Consider the following 13,552-nt stretch of genomic DNA (forward strand, 5'->3'; position numbering starts at 1 on the left):
TATGGTGGCCATTGATTCCCTGCTTCAACTTAAAATGCTCTGTTATGCGCCTTGGCGTAAGATCTAGTCACAGGTCTAGACGAGAAAGTATCCTTGCTTCGACCTATGGTTACTCAAAGACAGATTCGTCTTTGACTGAACCCCCTTCCCAAACTAACGTTTGTGATAAAAAATAAACTCCCCTTTTATTTCATATTGGCAGCCTTTTATAGGCTGTTAATTACAAAGGAAAATCCTAATCTAATTCCTAATTTAAAGTCTTAATAGAATTCTTAATTTAAAGTTTATAAGGAAATAAAAAACCTAGAAAAACTAAAACTCTTAAAGAAATTAAATAAATGTAGAATTCTAATTCCTATTCCTCCGTTGATATTGTTTTCCAATGGAAACATCTATATCATTACTCCCCCTCTCGGAGTTGAGCTTGTCCTCAAGCTCAAATTCAGGATAAGCTGTTCGAAAATTATCAATTGGTTCCCAAGTGGCATCTTCTTGAGGACATCTTGCCCATTGCACTAATAGTTCTCGTCGACCCCGATTAAGCCTGGTATTAATAATAGCTTGTGGAGTAGGCAAGGCCTTGTCATCATATACTAAGGGCAAGTTTCCTACCGCATCTGGTTGAGGTCCCTTGTATTCTTTGAGGAAAGAAACATGAAATACATCATGTATTCTGTTGCCTGTAGGTAATTCAAGCTGATAGGCCACTGATCCTATTTTGTTTAAGACTTTAAAAGGACTAAAATATTTTGGCAATAGCTTGTGATGCTTTTGTTTAGTTATCGTCAATTGTCGATACTGTTGAAGTCGTAACCAAACCCAATCCCCGACTTTAAAATTCAACTCTCTGTGCCCCAAATCATAAGTGGCTTTCATTCGTTGCTGAGCTTGCAAGAGTCTATCCCGAGCATTGTGTAAAAGTGCATCCCTATCTTGTAGAGCCTTATCCACAGCTTCAATCCTTGTAGAACCAGCTGAATAGGAGAAAAGTCGAGGTGGATCCCTACCGTATACTAATTGGAAGGGAGTGGCCTTTAGGGCAGTGTGATATGAAGTGTTGTAGTAATACTCAGCCCATGGAACCCAATCGACCCACTGTCGTGGACGATCACTAGAGAGGCATCGTAGGTACATTTCTATTGTTCGGTTAACTACCTCCCCGACCATCGATTGGGGATGGTATCTTTGAGGAAAAGCGAGCTTAGAACCACTTTGACGAAATAATTCCTTCCAAAACAGATGAGGAAAACTTTATCACGGTTTGAAACTATGGATTCCTAAGCTATGAAGTCGAATACCTCAGCAAAAGACAAGAGTAACAGATATAGCGAGAAATGGAAGGGACAAAGGTAAAAAATGAGCGTACTTCGACAGTCTGTCCACAACCACTATAAGTACCGATTTCCCTTTTACTTTGGGTAGACCTTCCACGAAATCCATAGAAATATCAGCCCAAACATGTTGTAGTATTGGAAGAGGTTGAAGTAAACTCATGGGTAAATTTTGCCATTTGTGGCGTTGGCATACTAAACAATGTTGCACAAATTTTGAGGTTGCAAGCTTCATTCCTTTCCAAAAAAAATCTTGGCGAAGACGATGTAATGTTTTCAATTCCCCTTCATGTGCCATAGCATGTATAGAGGAGATAAGAGTGGGAATAATTGGTGAGGTAGGTAAAGGTGCAACCTCCTTTGAAGAAAATCAACCCATCTTGTGCAACCCAATCAGCCCCAACTCTCCTTGTAGAATTCTTTCTTTGGAGTTGTGATAATTCGGGAAGCTTCTATTTCTCGTCGATGGCTTTAAGAATTTCAACTTGAGGAATGAAACAGTCATGAGGTGTGGTAAGTCTTCGTCTTTTCTAGATAAAGCATCTGCACTGCTCAACTTCCCCCTTTATATTCCACTCTAAATCAAACCCCATTAGCTTGTCGATCCAATGTTGTTGTGGGGATGTCGTAAGTCGTTGGTCTAACAAATACTTAAGACCAAGTGACCAAGACGGATGAGGAAATGCCTTCCCAAAGATAGGGTCGCCAATGAGTCACCGCTTTGCCAAACCAATTAATTCACGTTCAGAGGCGACCAACTTAAGGTGTCGATCGCAATCTTGCAACCAAAAAGGCAATGGGCGCCTTTTGTCGTAGTATGACTCCAAACCCATTGTCCAAGCATCACATTCAACCACAAATTCCTCCGCAAAGTTGGGTAATTGCAAAATTGGGGTCTTGAAAGAGAAGTTTTAATTGGGTGAAAGCAACATCGCCTTCCTTAGTCCAGTTGAAGGCATTTTCTTTAGAAAAGATGTTAAGGTGCGACCACTTGTCCATAATTCTTGATGAATTTTTGTAATATCCCGCTAACCCAAGAAAGCCTCGTAGAGCCTTGGTAGTTTTAGGAGTTGGCCAATCGGTGACATTTTTAATTTTAGTGTGATCAACCTCGACCCTTCACCATGGATGACATGACCGAGGTAGGTTACCCGAGACTCTCCAAAGAAACACTTGGATTTCTTTAAGAACAACATATTATCCTGCAAGAGTTCAAAAACTAATCTTACATGATGCATATGTTCAGTCCATGTTTTGCTATAAATTAATATGTCATTAAAGAAGACTAAAACAAACTTACGCAAGTAAGGGCGAAAAATGTCATTCATCAAACTTTGAAATGTGGAAGGGGTATTGGTAAGCCCGAATGGCATAACAAGAAACTCAAAGTGTCCATGGTGGGTTCGGAAGGCTGTCTTTTCCACATCAGTAGTTTCCATTCTAATTTGAAAATATCCCGATCGTAAATCCAATTTTGTAAAATATTTTGCCCCATGAAGTTTGTCCAACAATTCATCCACGACAGGAATCGGATATTTGTCTTTAACAGTGCAAGCTTTAAGCTCTCGATAATCGATGCAAAAACGCCATGACCCGTTATGCTTCTTTACTAATAGTATTGGAGAAGAGAATGGTGATCTACTGGGTCGAATGATTCCTTGTTGTAACATTTGGTCACACTGCTTCTCAATCTTATCCTTTTGAAAATGTGGATATCGATAAGGCCTAATTACAATTGGTCCCGTTCCCGGTTTGAGAGTTATACGATGGTTACATTTACGGTTAGGAGGTAACCCAGACGGTTCTTGGAATAAATGCGCAAATTCTACCAGTAGCTTATCTAATACTATACTAGTTAAATCCTGTCCCTGTATCAAGCGGAGTCGTGGAACTTCCTCTGGGTGCTGCCCTTGCCAGAGTATCTTCTTCTTGTTTATCGCAAATTGCATAATTAAGGAGTGAAATCCCATAAAATTGGACCAAGGGTACACAACCATTTAACCCCAAAATCATATCAAACCCTTCTAATGGTATTGTATAAAATCGACTTGAAAGTTGTCATTGGCCACAACGAATCTGTCTTGATTTACAAATGCCAATGCTAGGAACCCATTCTCCGTTTGCCACACATACTTGCAACCCCCTTTTCTTTTGTATTTTCAGTCCCAATCTTGGCACTAGACCTTCGCGTAGAAAGTTATGTGTACTGCCTGAATCAACGAGAACTAACACTGTTTTTCCTGACACCTTTGCTGGTAGTTGCATAGTAAATGAATTGCAAGTTCTTCTAATGGCATGTAAGGAAATTTCAAGATCATCTACCTTATCATCTTGCTCATCGTTAATATCTGGTACTTCTATCCAAATTAGCCTTTTACATTTGTGCCCCATGGAGTAAGACTCGTCATAATTATAACACAATCCCTTAGCCCTTCTCTCCGCCATCTCTGCCCGTGTCAATCTTTTGATAAATGGTGCGGAAGAACCTATTTTGCTGTTATTCCCCATTGGTTTCGTTGTTTGTCTTCCTCCCTTTGCAAAGTTCTTAGTTGTTGGAATATAGGAATTGCTGCCAGTGTTTTGGGAAGCTGACCAGTTTAGATTGGTTTGAGATAACATCTTGGAAGAGACTTTTGTTTCGCTCCAAAGCTCGAGCCATATTCATTGCAACTCCAAGGTTTCCCGGTTGTTGCATCTCGATATCAATTCTAAGTTCCTCTACTAATCCAGCAGTAAAAAGGTTTACTTGTTGTCGAGGTTTAAAATCAGTAGTCTTAGCCAGTAGTGATTGAAATTGACGTTGATATTCTTCTATCGTCCCAGTTTGTCTCAAGTTTGCAAGTTCCCCCAAGGGGTTATTACTCATAGGTGGCCCAAACCTGACATGACAACACTCTCTAAAGCGTTCCCAATCCAGATTTGTCTCCTCTTCCTCGATTTGATCAAACCACAATTGTGCTTCTCTTAAGAGATGGAATGAAGCTAAGCTGACTTTGTCTTCTTCGTTGGTCCGCTGATTGCCAAAAAAATTTTCGCATCTTTTTAACCATCCTAAAGGATCACCAACACCATCATAAGTGATAAATTCCATCTTGGAGTATCTTAGCACCATGCCCCCACCGTGTTGTGAATCTGAATTTCTTTTCTTGCCTCCACTGCTGCCTTGTTCTTCATTATTTTTTTCTAAATTCTCTTTTATTGTCTTTTGGACCGAAAGAGATAAAATCGCCATCTGCTCCTCAAATGCTTGTTGCCTTGTAGCCATTTGTTCCATAAATGCCTCCAGTTTGGCTGTCAAAGTTTTTTCGTCACCCATGACAGCTGGCTCTGATACCAAGTTGTTATGCGCCTTGGCGTAAGATCTAGTCACAGGTCTAGACGAGAAAGTATCATTGCTTCGACCTATGGTTACTCAAAGGTAGATTCGTCTTTGACTGAACCCCCTTCCCAAACTAACGTTTGTGATAAAAAATAAACTCCCCTTTTATTTCATATTGGCAGCCTTTTTATAAGCTGTTAATTACAAAGGAAAATCCTAATCTAATTCCTACTTTAAAGTCCTAATAGAATTCCTAATTTAAAGTTTATAAGGAAATAAAAAACCCAGTAAAACTAAAACTCCTAAAGAAATTAAATAAATGTAGAATTCTAATTCCTATTCCTCCGTTGATATTGTTTTCCAATGAAAACATCTATATCATGCTCATAATCTGTTAGCATTTTCAAAGTATTTAATGTTCCAATAGTTACAAGGGAAATGTTATAAGTAATCCAAAATTTAGCAGTGAAGAGTTATAAGGTATAAATTAAGTCTCTTAGTTATTAAATTTTACATCTTTTGGTTATTTGTTACTAATCAAGAGTTGTGACAATCGAGGTAGATACTTTTTTGAATGGTATGTCTATTGCTAGGAGATGGTTGTATCTATATTAACAAACATGAAATTTGTTATAGATAAAATTCAGATTTTATTTGGAATGGCATATCAAAAGCTTTGAAACAAAGTTTCGTTTTGTTCTTTCTCCATCTTTTGATGTTCATAAATTATTTTATAAAGAATTACTTCAGATTTCTTTTATAGAAATTTATATTCTATTAAACATGGCTTAGTGCTCAGTGAATTGTTTTTTTCTGTACAAAATATAAACAATCATTGGGTTTCATTATATTCTTGAGGTTTATTTGTTCATAATTATTTTTGCGCACAACATTTACAATGGGAACTAACAAAAAAGACTAAAAATGGCTTGATACATGACTTGGTGTTTTGTCATATTGATCAGTTTTTGTGTTCAAGCATTATTTTCAAGTTTGGTTCAAGTATTCAGAGTTACATCCCCAACAATTGAAAAAGTTCTGCACCAACATAATCCGTCTGCAAAATATTAATTTTCCATACAAACAATATGGATGTCTCCGCATTAATATTGAAACGTCTATGTATGGTTGTTTTTCACAGGTCTACATCTGCAGTTGCCCTATTTCCACATATGGGTTCCTAATTTCATCTTTTTTTCCCTCGATACAAATATGACCTTAACTTGAATGTAAGTTCCTCCCATAATTATATGCAACACCCCCCAAAACTCTAGTAGCTTGCCTTGATAACTGCCATTGATCTCTTTGTGGTTACTAACTTATGTTGGAATCGAGTCATAAAACTTAAGGAACTTTCTGGCTAAACGCCATCACAGGTCTTTGCTGGAGCAATGCTTGGCATTGTGGCGGCCTGTATATGCTGTCAACTTGTTCGGTTGCAACATAGAAATGCTTCTGCAGGTAATTTTTGGTAATATAATTGGAACGGTGTTTCGCTATTGTTTAAACCTGGCTCAATTTTATGGCCTTCTGAGCTTATTGTACTCCACATACACTCATTAACCAAAAACCTGAAGATGTTCAACTTCTGTTCCCGTTTCGGTAACTTTCCTTGTTGTAAGTTAGATTTGTTTTGTTCGTGAACTCGGTTACTTATTCAAGTCTAAAGTTGTATCCAAAATTTGGTTGGGTTTGAATGAAAATATTAATCTCGAAAAATAGGATTGAGCAAAAATAATTAAATAAGTTTAAGATATAGGCTTGGGAAGGACTCAGATATTCAAGGCTCGAGTCTAGCTTAATTCAATCTATTTTTCTAAATTTATAATATATTATATTATGTAATTTTTATATATTATGTGATTTATAATCCATAAAAATTAGACCTATAGTAATATATTACCCTAATGTAAACATTAGGGGTGTGCATTGGGTCAGCTCAGGTTTTTTTATGGGAATAACCAAATAAATCGAAAATTAGGGGCTAATCAAATTAACCGAATTGAAACTTAAGGGATAATTGAAATAATTGAAGCAAATTTTTTTATTTCGTTTATCAGATTTTTTTTTTTTACTTGATTAAAACAATCAAGGATCTTGAAGCTATAACCTCCAGTAATGGTGTTTTCAGATTCGGGTTTTCTAGCTTTATTAGTTTTGTAGATCACTACATAATTAGGGTCATTAGAAAATTATACAAATATTATAGAGATCTAAAGAAATAAAAATATATAAAATTTGGTACTTAATAAAGATCAAAATTTATATTAAGTGCATTTCATGACCAGTTATTTACCTTTCTGAAAAGCACTAGAAGTAAAGAAGAGTAGTCACTGCTATTAGTTATGGTTATGAACACTTTAGTTTCGACCCAAAAATGTATATAATTTTTTAATTTCTTTTTTGAAAAATTTAGCTTTAGCCTACCAAAGAATTAACTTGGAAGTGAAAGTGAAGCAAAATATAGGGGGTGTTGGGCAAACGAATGATGGTTGTGGGCTGGTGTTGGTGGACGCTAGACGGGTGTGGTCATGTGGCCTTCGGTAATGGTGACCATCGAGGAAGTGTGGGTGGTAGTACATATTGTGTTAACATTTAGGTATTGGGATGGAATTTCAAATATGGGAAAATGAAGAACGATTAAGTTTAAAGTCTTTTACCTTTTTAAGTTTTTTTTTTGACTTAACAGCTGGCATGGTTTTATTGACTTAATAAAATCAATGCAATTGAAGAGATACAAAGGGCCAAAGATGAAAAAAGAAAGTAACTATCCCTTTCCCTTCACAACCCCTCCCCCAAACATACGAAATGCAAAAATGCTTCAATTAACATAAAAACCCATTGAAAGGCTTTAAAACTGGAGCGATTTAATAAAAACATTAGTCAACATCTTTTGATCTAGCACTCCTTGTCAGCACAGCCGGAACCGTTAGCTGGTACTATGTATATTCTGTCCTTTGGCTTCCACCAGCCCTTGAATCCCCACTAGAGCCTCCTCTATCCATCAAACGTCTCGTTTTCGGAGGAAGCCGTCTCTCACAAGCAAGTGAGCCACCCGATTACCTCCCCTTTTTATGTGTTGAAATTTGAAGCTCTCAAAGTCCATTTTAATTTGTTTGGCTTCCCAAATATGATTGCCAATCTTTGATCTATTTATGCATGGCATCCTAAGCTTTGAAATAATCACCAAGGAGTCTTATTCAACCTTCATTGTCTGAAACTCCATCTCCTGGCAAATTTGATAGCCTGAATGGCAACCAATGCCTTTGTCACCTCCACGGTCGATATGTTTCTATTCCAACTGCACCCATTGTCAACTCGTTGTTATCTCTAATTATTATACCTAAACTTAACGCCTCAAAATCTCTATGAAATCTATTATCGAAATTAACTCTAACCCACGGATCAAGATGTCGCCACACTATCGTCTCATCTGTCATATTTCTCGTTTAAGCCCCCTCCAATGCTTCCAATTCCCTAACATAGCCCAAAATGAAGGTACATAAGTCATTGTTGGTTTGTTGTTTTCCTTCATGCAATAACTTGTTTCTCAATAGCCATAAAGCCTAAATGGTAACAATAACAAGCACTTGTTGTTGATTACACCTTGTAAATAATTGTTTAACCCATTGAAGCAACGATTCTCCTATCTGGTTTAGTTTCCAAATTATACCTAGTTGTTGCCAAACTTGTAGGGCATAGGGGCAACCACGACAAGCATAAAAACCAGTTTTGGACTCTCCTCCACATCGTAAACATATTGCATCAATTACTAACATTCTAATACAAATTAGACTTTGAAGGTAAGTATAAATCACCAGATTGTAATTTTCATCTTGTTTGGCACTTTTGCTTGCAACAATTGTCTGTATAAAGATCGTGCCTCTGAACCTATATCTCTATACAAGTCATCCTCAGCTTCGCGGAAGCCTCTCAGCAAAAGTCAATACCTTCTACGCATTGTATACTCTCCAGAATTCTTAGGGCACCATCACAATTTGTCCGAGAGCCCGTGCTATACTAATGGAATGCTGAATATTCTCTTTGCTTCTTGGTAAGTAAAAGTGGTAAGCACTAAATTCTCTTTCCATGCCCAATCTAGCTCGTCAATTAGATTAGCAATCATATTAACACGTAAACATGTGGTGAATTAATTGGGTAAGGTCTATCACCAAGCAGTCAGGCTGCCTCGCACACAAGTATTGACTTTCCATCATCGATGTGTTAGCTACTCCTCAACAACAGAAGCCCCTTTGTTGCCCAAATGCGTCTCCAGATTGCTGAAGGTTGACTTCCTAACTCCTCTCTTAAAAAATCGCCATTGTCATATTTTGCTTTTAGTACTCGTGCCACTAATAAGGTAGGATTATAAACTAACCGTTACCCTTGCTTAGCCAGAAGTGCAGTATTCGAAAACCCAATCCCCCAACCTCCTTCAATGCGCACAATCCTTCTTACGAACACCAATGAATTCCTTGTTGCGACTGTAATTTCTGCCACCAATAACGGAATAATAACGTTTCTATCTTTTTGCAAAAGGAATTTTGCAATAAAAAACATGACAACATACGTGAGAATCGCCTGCAATATAGATTTAATAAAAATTGCTTTACCTCCTTGCGATAACCACCAATTACACCACCCATTAATCTTCCATTGAATTCGATCCTTAATACTTTGGAAAGTCAATTTTCTATTTTGACCCACCACTATCGGTAGCCCCAAATACTTCTCAGGATCCATAAAACTTCTCACTCCTAGCCCCATTTCTATCAGGTATATTTTTTTCACTAACGTTCGAGTTAAAATAAATAAGGGATTTTTTAAAGTTAATCAACTACCCTTTTTCCTTTCTCTAGCCTTCCAAGCTAACGATACTTTCGATTCCCACCACCAGCTCGATATTTGAATTCTATCTATTTGAGTATTTATTAATTCAATTCATTGAATTGAATTAATAAATACACAATTTCTAACAATACAATTTTTCACATGTTCCTTAGTTTTTCCAACCAAGAGAAAAGAAAAAAACTGAACAAGAGAAGAAAAGTCAAAATATCAAAAAATCGTAATGAAAAGCATCAATTGTCTAATGGATAGGACAAAAGTAATCTAAACTTTTGGTAAAGGTTCAAATCCTATTGGACGCAATTTAGACTCAATTTCTCTATATTCCATTAAATTAGAATTTTCTATTTATAATTGTTCCTGAAGTAGAAAATGTTCCATTTATTTTTAAATAATGCCTTCCACAAGCATTTTTGGAACTAAGATTTATTCATTTTTAAGTAAGTATGTAACTCAACAAGAAATTTCCTTACTTGTTCAATTTCTAATTAATCAAGAAAACCATTCGTTCTGGTATAAATAGTACTTATTTGTTATGCCACCGTAAGTGGATCTGATTGGAATTGTTTAAGCAACTCACGTAATCATTGACCTCGTGCCAATTGATTCTGAGTAGCTTTATCGATATTAGAAGAAAATTGTGCAAAGGCTTCTAATTCGACGAATTGGGCCAATTCCAATTCTAATTTACCAGCGACTTATTTCATAGCTTTAATTTGAGTCGCGAATCCTACTCTAGAGACGGAAATCCCCTCATTAATAGTAGGTCTGATTCCAAGATTGAATAGATCGACGGATAAGAATATGAAAATCACTTTAGTAGGAATATACGTCGAAACGTCTCCCAACTGGGTCTCAACTATTGGTAAAGCAGTTATACTTCTTTCACTTAATTGATAACTTGATTTAGGGGATATTTCAAAAAGGCGCGAGTGCAAATAAAAAACATCTCATGGATAAGCTTCACAACTTGACAATCCTCGTAATAGAAGAGGCATTTGGTGATAAGCCTGTGCTTGCTTGAAAAGTTCATCATAAATGATTAATGTGTGTCGTTTACAATACATAAAATATTCAGCCAAAGTAACTCCTGTATAAGGAGCGAGGTATTGTAATGTAGTTGGGGAATTCGTCATTTCAACTACCACAATGGTATACTCCATCGTTCCCCTTTCTTGGAAAGTGGTCACTACTTGAGTCATAGAACATCTCTCATATTTTACCAAAACATTGTTCACATTTATTGCCCCACTAAAGATACATCCTCGAAAATCAAACTATTATTTGCAAAGAACAGATGCAATATTATAGGCCTTGATCGACTCGCCTTCGCTCCCTCCACCAAACCCTTTTGATAGACCAATCGCAATAAAGATGATAGCCCCTCACTGTAGAACAAAAATAGAAAAGGCCTTAAGGGATCACCTTGTTGAAGTTCTCTTGAAAGGGAAATTTCTCCTCTTGTTACACAATTTACAAAAATTGTATACTTAACAGACTTTACTCATATCATTATCAATTTTACCCATACAACTGCGAATCTCATTTTTAGCATTACCTTATCTACCAAATGCCACTTAACTCTATCATACGCCTTGTTCATATCCAATTTCAACGCAAAATAGCCCTTTTGACCACCCTCTTTTTTTTTCTTTTAAAAGAATACAATATTTCAAAAGCCACTACCATATTATATGTAATCAACCTTCCTGGCACGAAAGCACTTTACACCTTATTAATACAATGTGACATAATCATTTACAATCTATTAACAATTTCCTTTAAAATTATTTTGAACAACACATTACATAGATTGATTGGTCGAAAATGAGTCATACTAGAAGGATTAGTCAGCTTTGGAATAAACATTATATTAGTATGATTGATATTTTTCAGGGACCCATCACCATTCAATATATCAAGACAATACTTACTAACATCTTTACCAATTATATGTAAAAAAAAAAAAGGCATACAATCGTTACCCGATGCTTTTGTAGGATGCATACTACGAATTTTCGTCTCGATCTCTTTCTCTGTGAACCTCAATCACAAAAACTCATTCATGCATTCAGTAACATGAATCGGAATACCCAAAAGGAGTCTCCTCATATCCCTTCCACCTTGTGATGTGAATAGCTCTAAAAATACCAATAAGTAATCTATTCAATCCCTTTGTCTTTCACCAAAATTCGACCATCCTTGTTATCAAGTCGTTTAATAACATTTGTTCATTTTTTCTACGAAGAAAACTTGTGAAAATAAGTTATATTTTGATCCCCATTTCTTAACCAATTAGCCCTTGCTCGTTGTTCCCAATATCTTTTGCCCTTATCAATCTCTAAATTCAGTTGCATCTTAGTAATGACTAATTCTTCCAATACATCGTCATTCGGAGGCTTTCTGCTCAGCTTTTCTAATCAGTTCTGTAATTTACTTGTGGTCATCCTCGAAAGTCGCCTTATATCATTTGCCCACCGTATTAACCCTCATTCAATCGACTTAATTCGATTAGGCAAAGTACCTATTGAATCCGCCCGTAAGCGATTGACCTCCTCTTCGCGTGATTCATTAAGTATCCAAGTCACCTCAAATTTAAAGTTTCGTTGCCCATGCTCCTGTATTTCAGTCGGACAACTTGTATTAAGTAATAAGGAACAATTATCAAACAATGAGTGTACACAATGCTTCAGTCTAGAATTCAAAAATAAGTCCCACCACTCCATTCGTACCACCCTTCTATCAAGCCTTTCCTGGGTATTATTTTAAGGCAATCTACCACACTCCCATGTAAACCATTTGCCTTCGTATCCTAAGTTTAGGAGTTCACAATCATCAAGAACAAATCTAAAAGCTTCCATAGCCCTCTCATATCTTATTCTACCGTATTATTTCTCATGGAAATACACTATTTCGTTGAAATCTTTAGTCATGGATTGTTTCCTTCCTCTACTAGTCTCTGAAGTAGTGCCCACGATTAATATCGTAAGGTTCCCACCGGATGTCCGTAGAAACCAGTGAATGATAAACCACCCTTTGTACCATTACTACTTATATCGATTTCGTTTGTAAAACCCCAAATCTTTCAAACTTTCTCCATCCTCGAACTCTGTAACTTTGTTTCCATGAAGAAAGTCATCTCAATATTAGTCTCCTTCAACACGTGTCAAAGGTGACGAATAGCCTAGGGGTACCCAACCCCCTAAACAGTCTAACTTAAGAGTTTTATCGAGTCTGGCTGCTCTGCCGAGCAGAACTAGTTATTATCTCAGAAATGTAAACAATATTTTGTCCAACAAAAGCCTTTCTTGAATCCAACTCATCAGAAACTTAAGAAAACAATGTATTGTAAGGTTATTTCTTTCTCTCCCCAACCTCCATCTGATGATCCTCCTCAGCCATATCCCAATTTGGATCCACTTTCGCCTCCACTCCAATAGCAACTAATTTCCTTCCTCCTGCATTCAATCCCAGATTTACACCGACGTGATTAATAAAGTAAGCATTTTGAAAAAGGTCTTGTATGTCCTTTTATCCAATCGTCTCAAACCAACCGCCTGCCTTTCCTAAGTTATCGAGCCGCGAAGCATCCCCATTCTCATGTAACCAACAACTTATAGCCACCATTGCTCATCTTAGATATTTTGAAGTGTGCTTGAATACTTTTGATATGATTTAAAGCTCCTTTGGATACCCGTTTTCCTCCGGTGTGGTGCAATTGAGTGTTATTTCAATGCAATCATGCTGGTGGAAGCTGTTTGGATTGCACAACACCAATGTGTTAAATGCCATACAACACCAATAGAAATGGAATTTTTTCACTGGTGAGAAAATTGGTAGTGGGTTCAACGCAGGTATGCTTTGACCCTTTTGTCTTTGTCATGTGCTTTTTTTTTTTTTCTCATTTTATCTTTTATCCCAATCTCTTTTATATTTAAAATTTTAGTTTTATTAAATTTAAAAACAATGTTTCATTATAATAATATTGTTTGTATTTTCATGATATTAAATATTATTTTTAAGTGGATTTTATAATAATTAATTATATAATTAA

At 36.5% G+C, this 13,552-nt stretch overlaps 1 long non-coding RNA gene and 1 pseudogene across 1 annotated transcript; one reads left to right on the top strand and one right to left on the bottom strand.

Annotated features, from left to right (window-relative positions):
• Positions 1–3,876: 3,876 nt before the first annotated feature.
• LOC128295428 (ATP synthase subunit alpha, chloroplastic-like) lies at positions 3,877–10,700 on the bottom strand (annotated as a pseudogene).
• Positions 5,584–6,369, top strand: LOC128295368 (uncharacterized). Its single transcript, XR_008285819.1, has 2 exons — positions 5,584–5,879; positions 6,027–6,369. It is a non-coding gene; the product is annotated as an uncharacterized LOC128295368 (long non-coding RNA).
• Positions 10,701–13,552: the final 2,852 nt, after the last annotated feature.

This window comes from Gossypium arboreum, chromosome 7 (genome assembly GCF_025698485.1).
Source record: "Gossypium arboreum isolate Shixiya-1 chromosome 7, ASM2569848v2, whole genome shotgun sequence".
NCBI lineage: Eukaryota > Viridiplantae > Streptophyta > Magnoliopsida > Malvales > Malvaceae > Gossypium > Gossypium arboreum.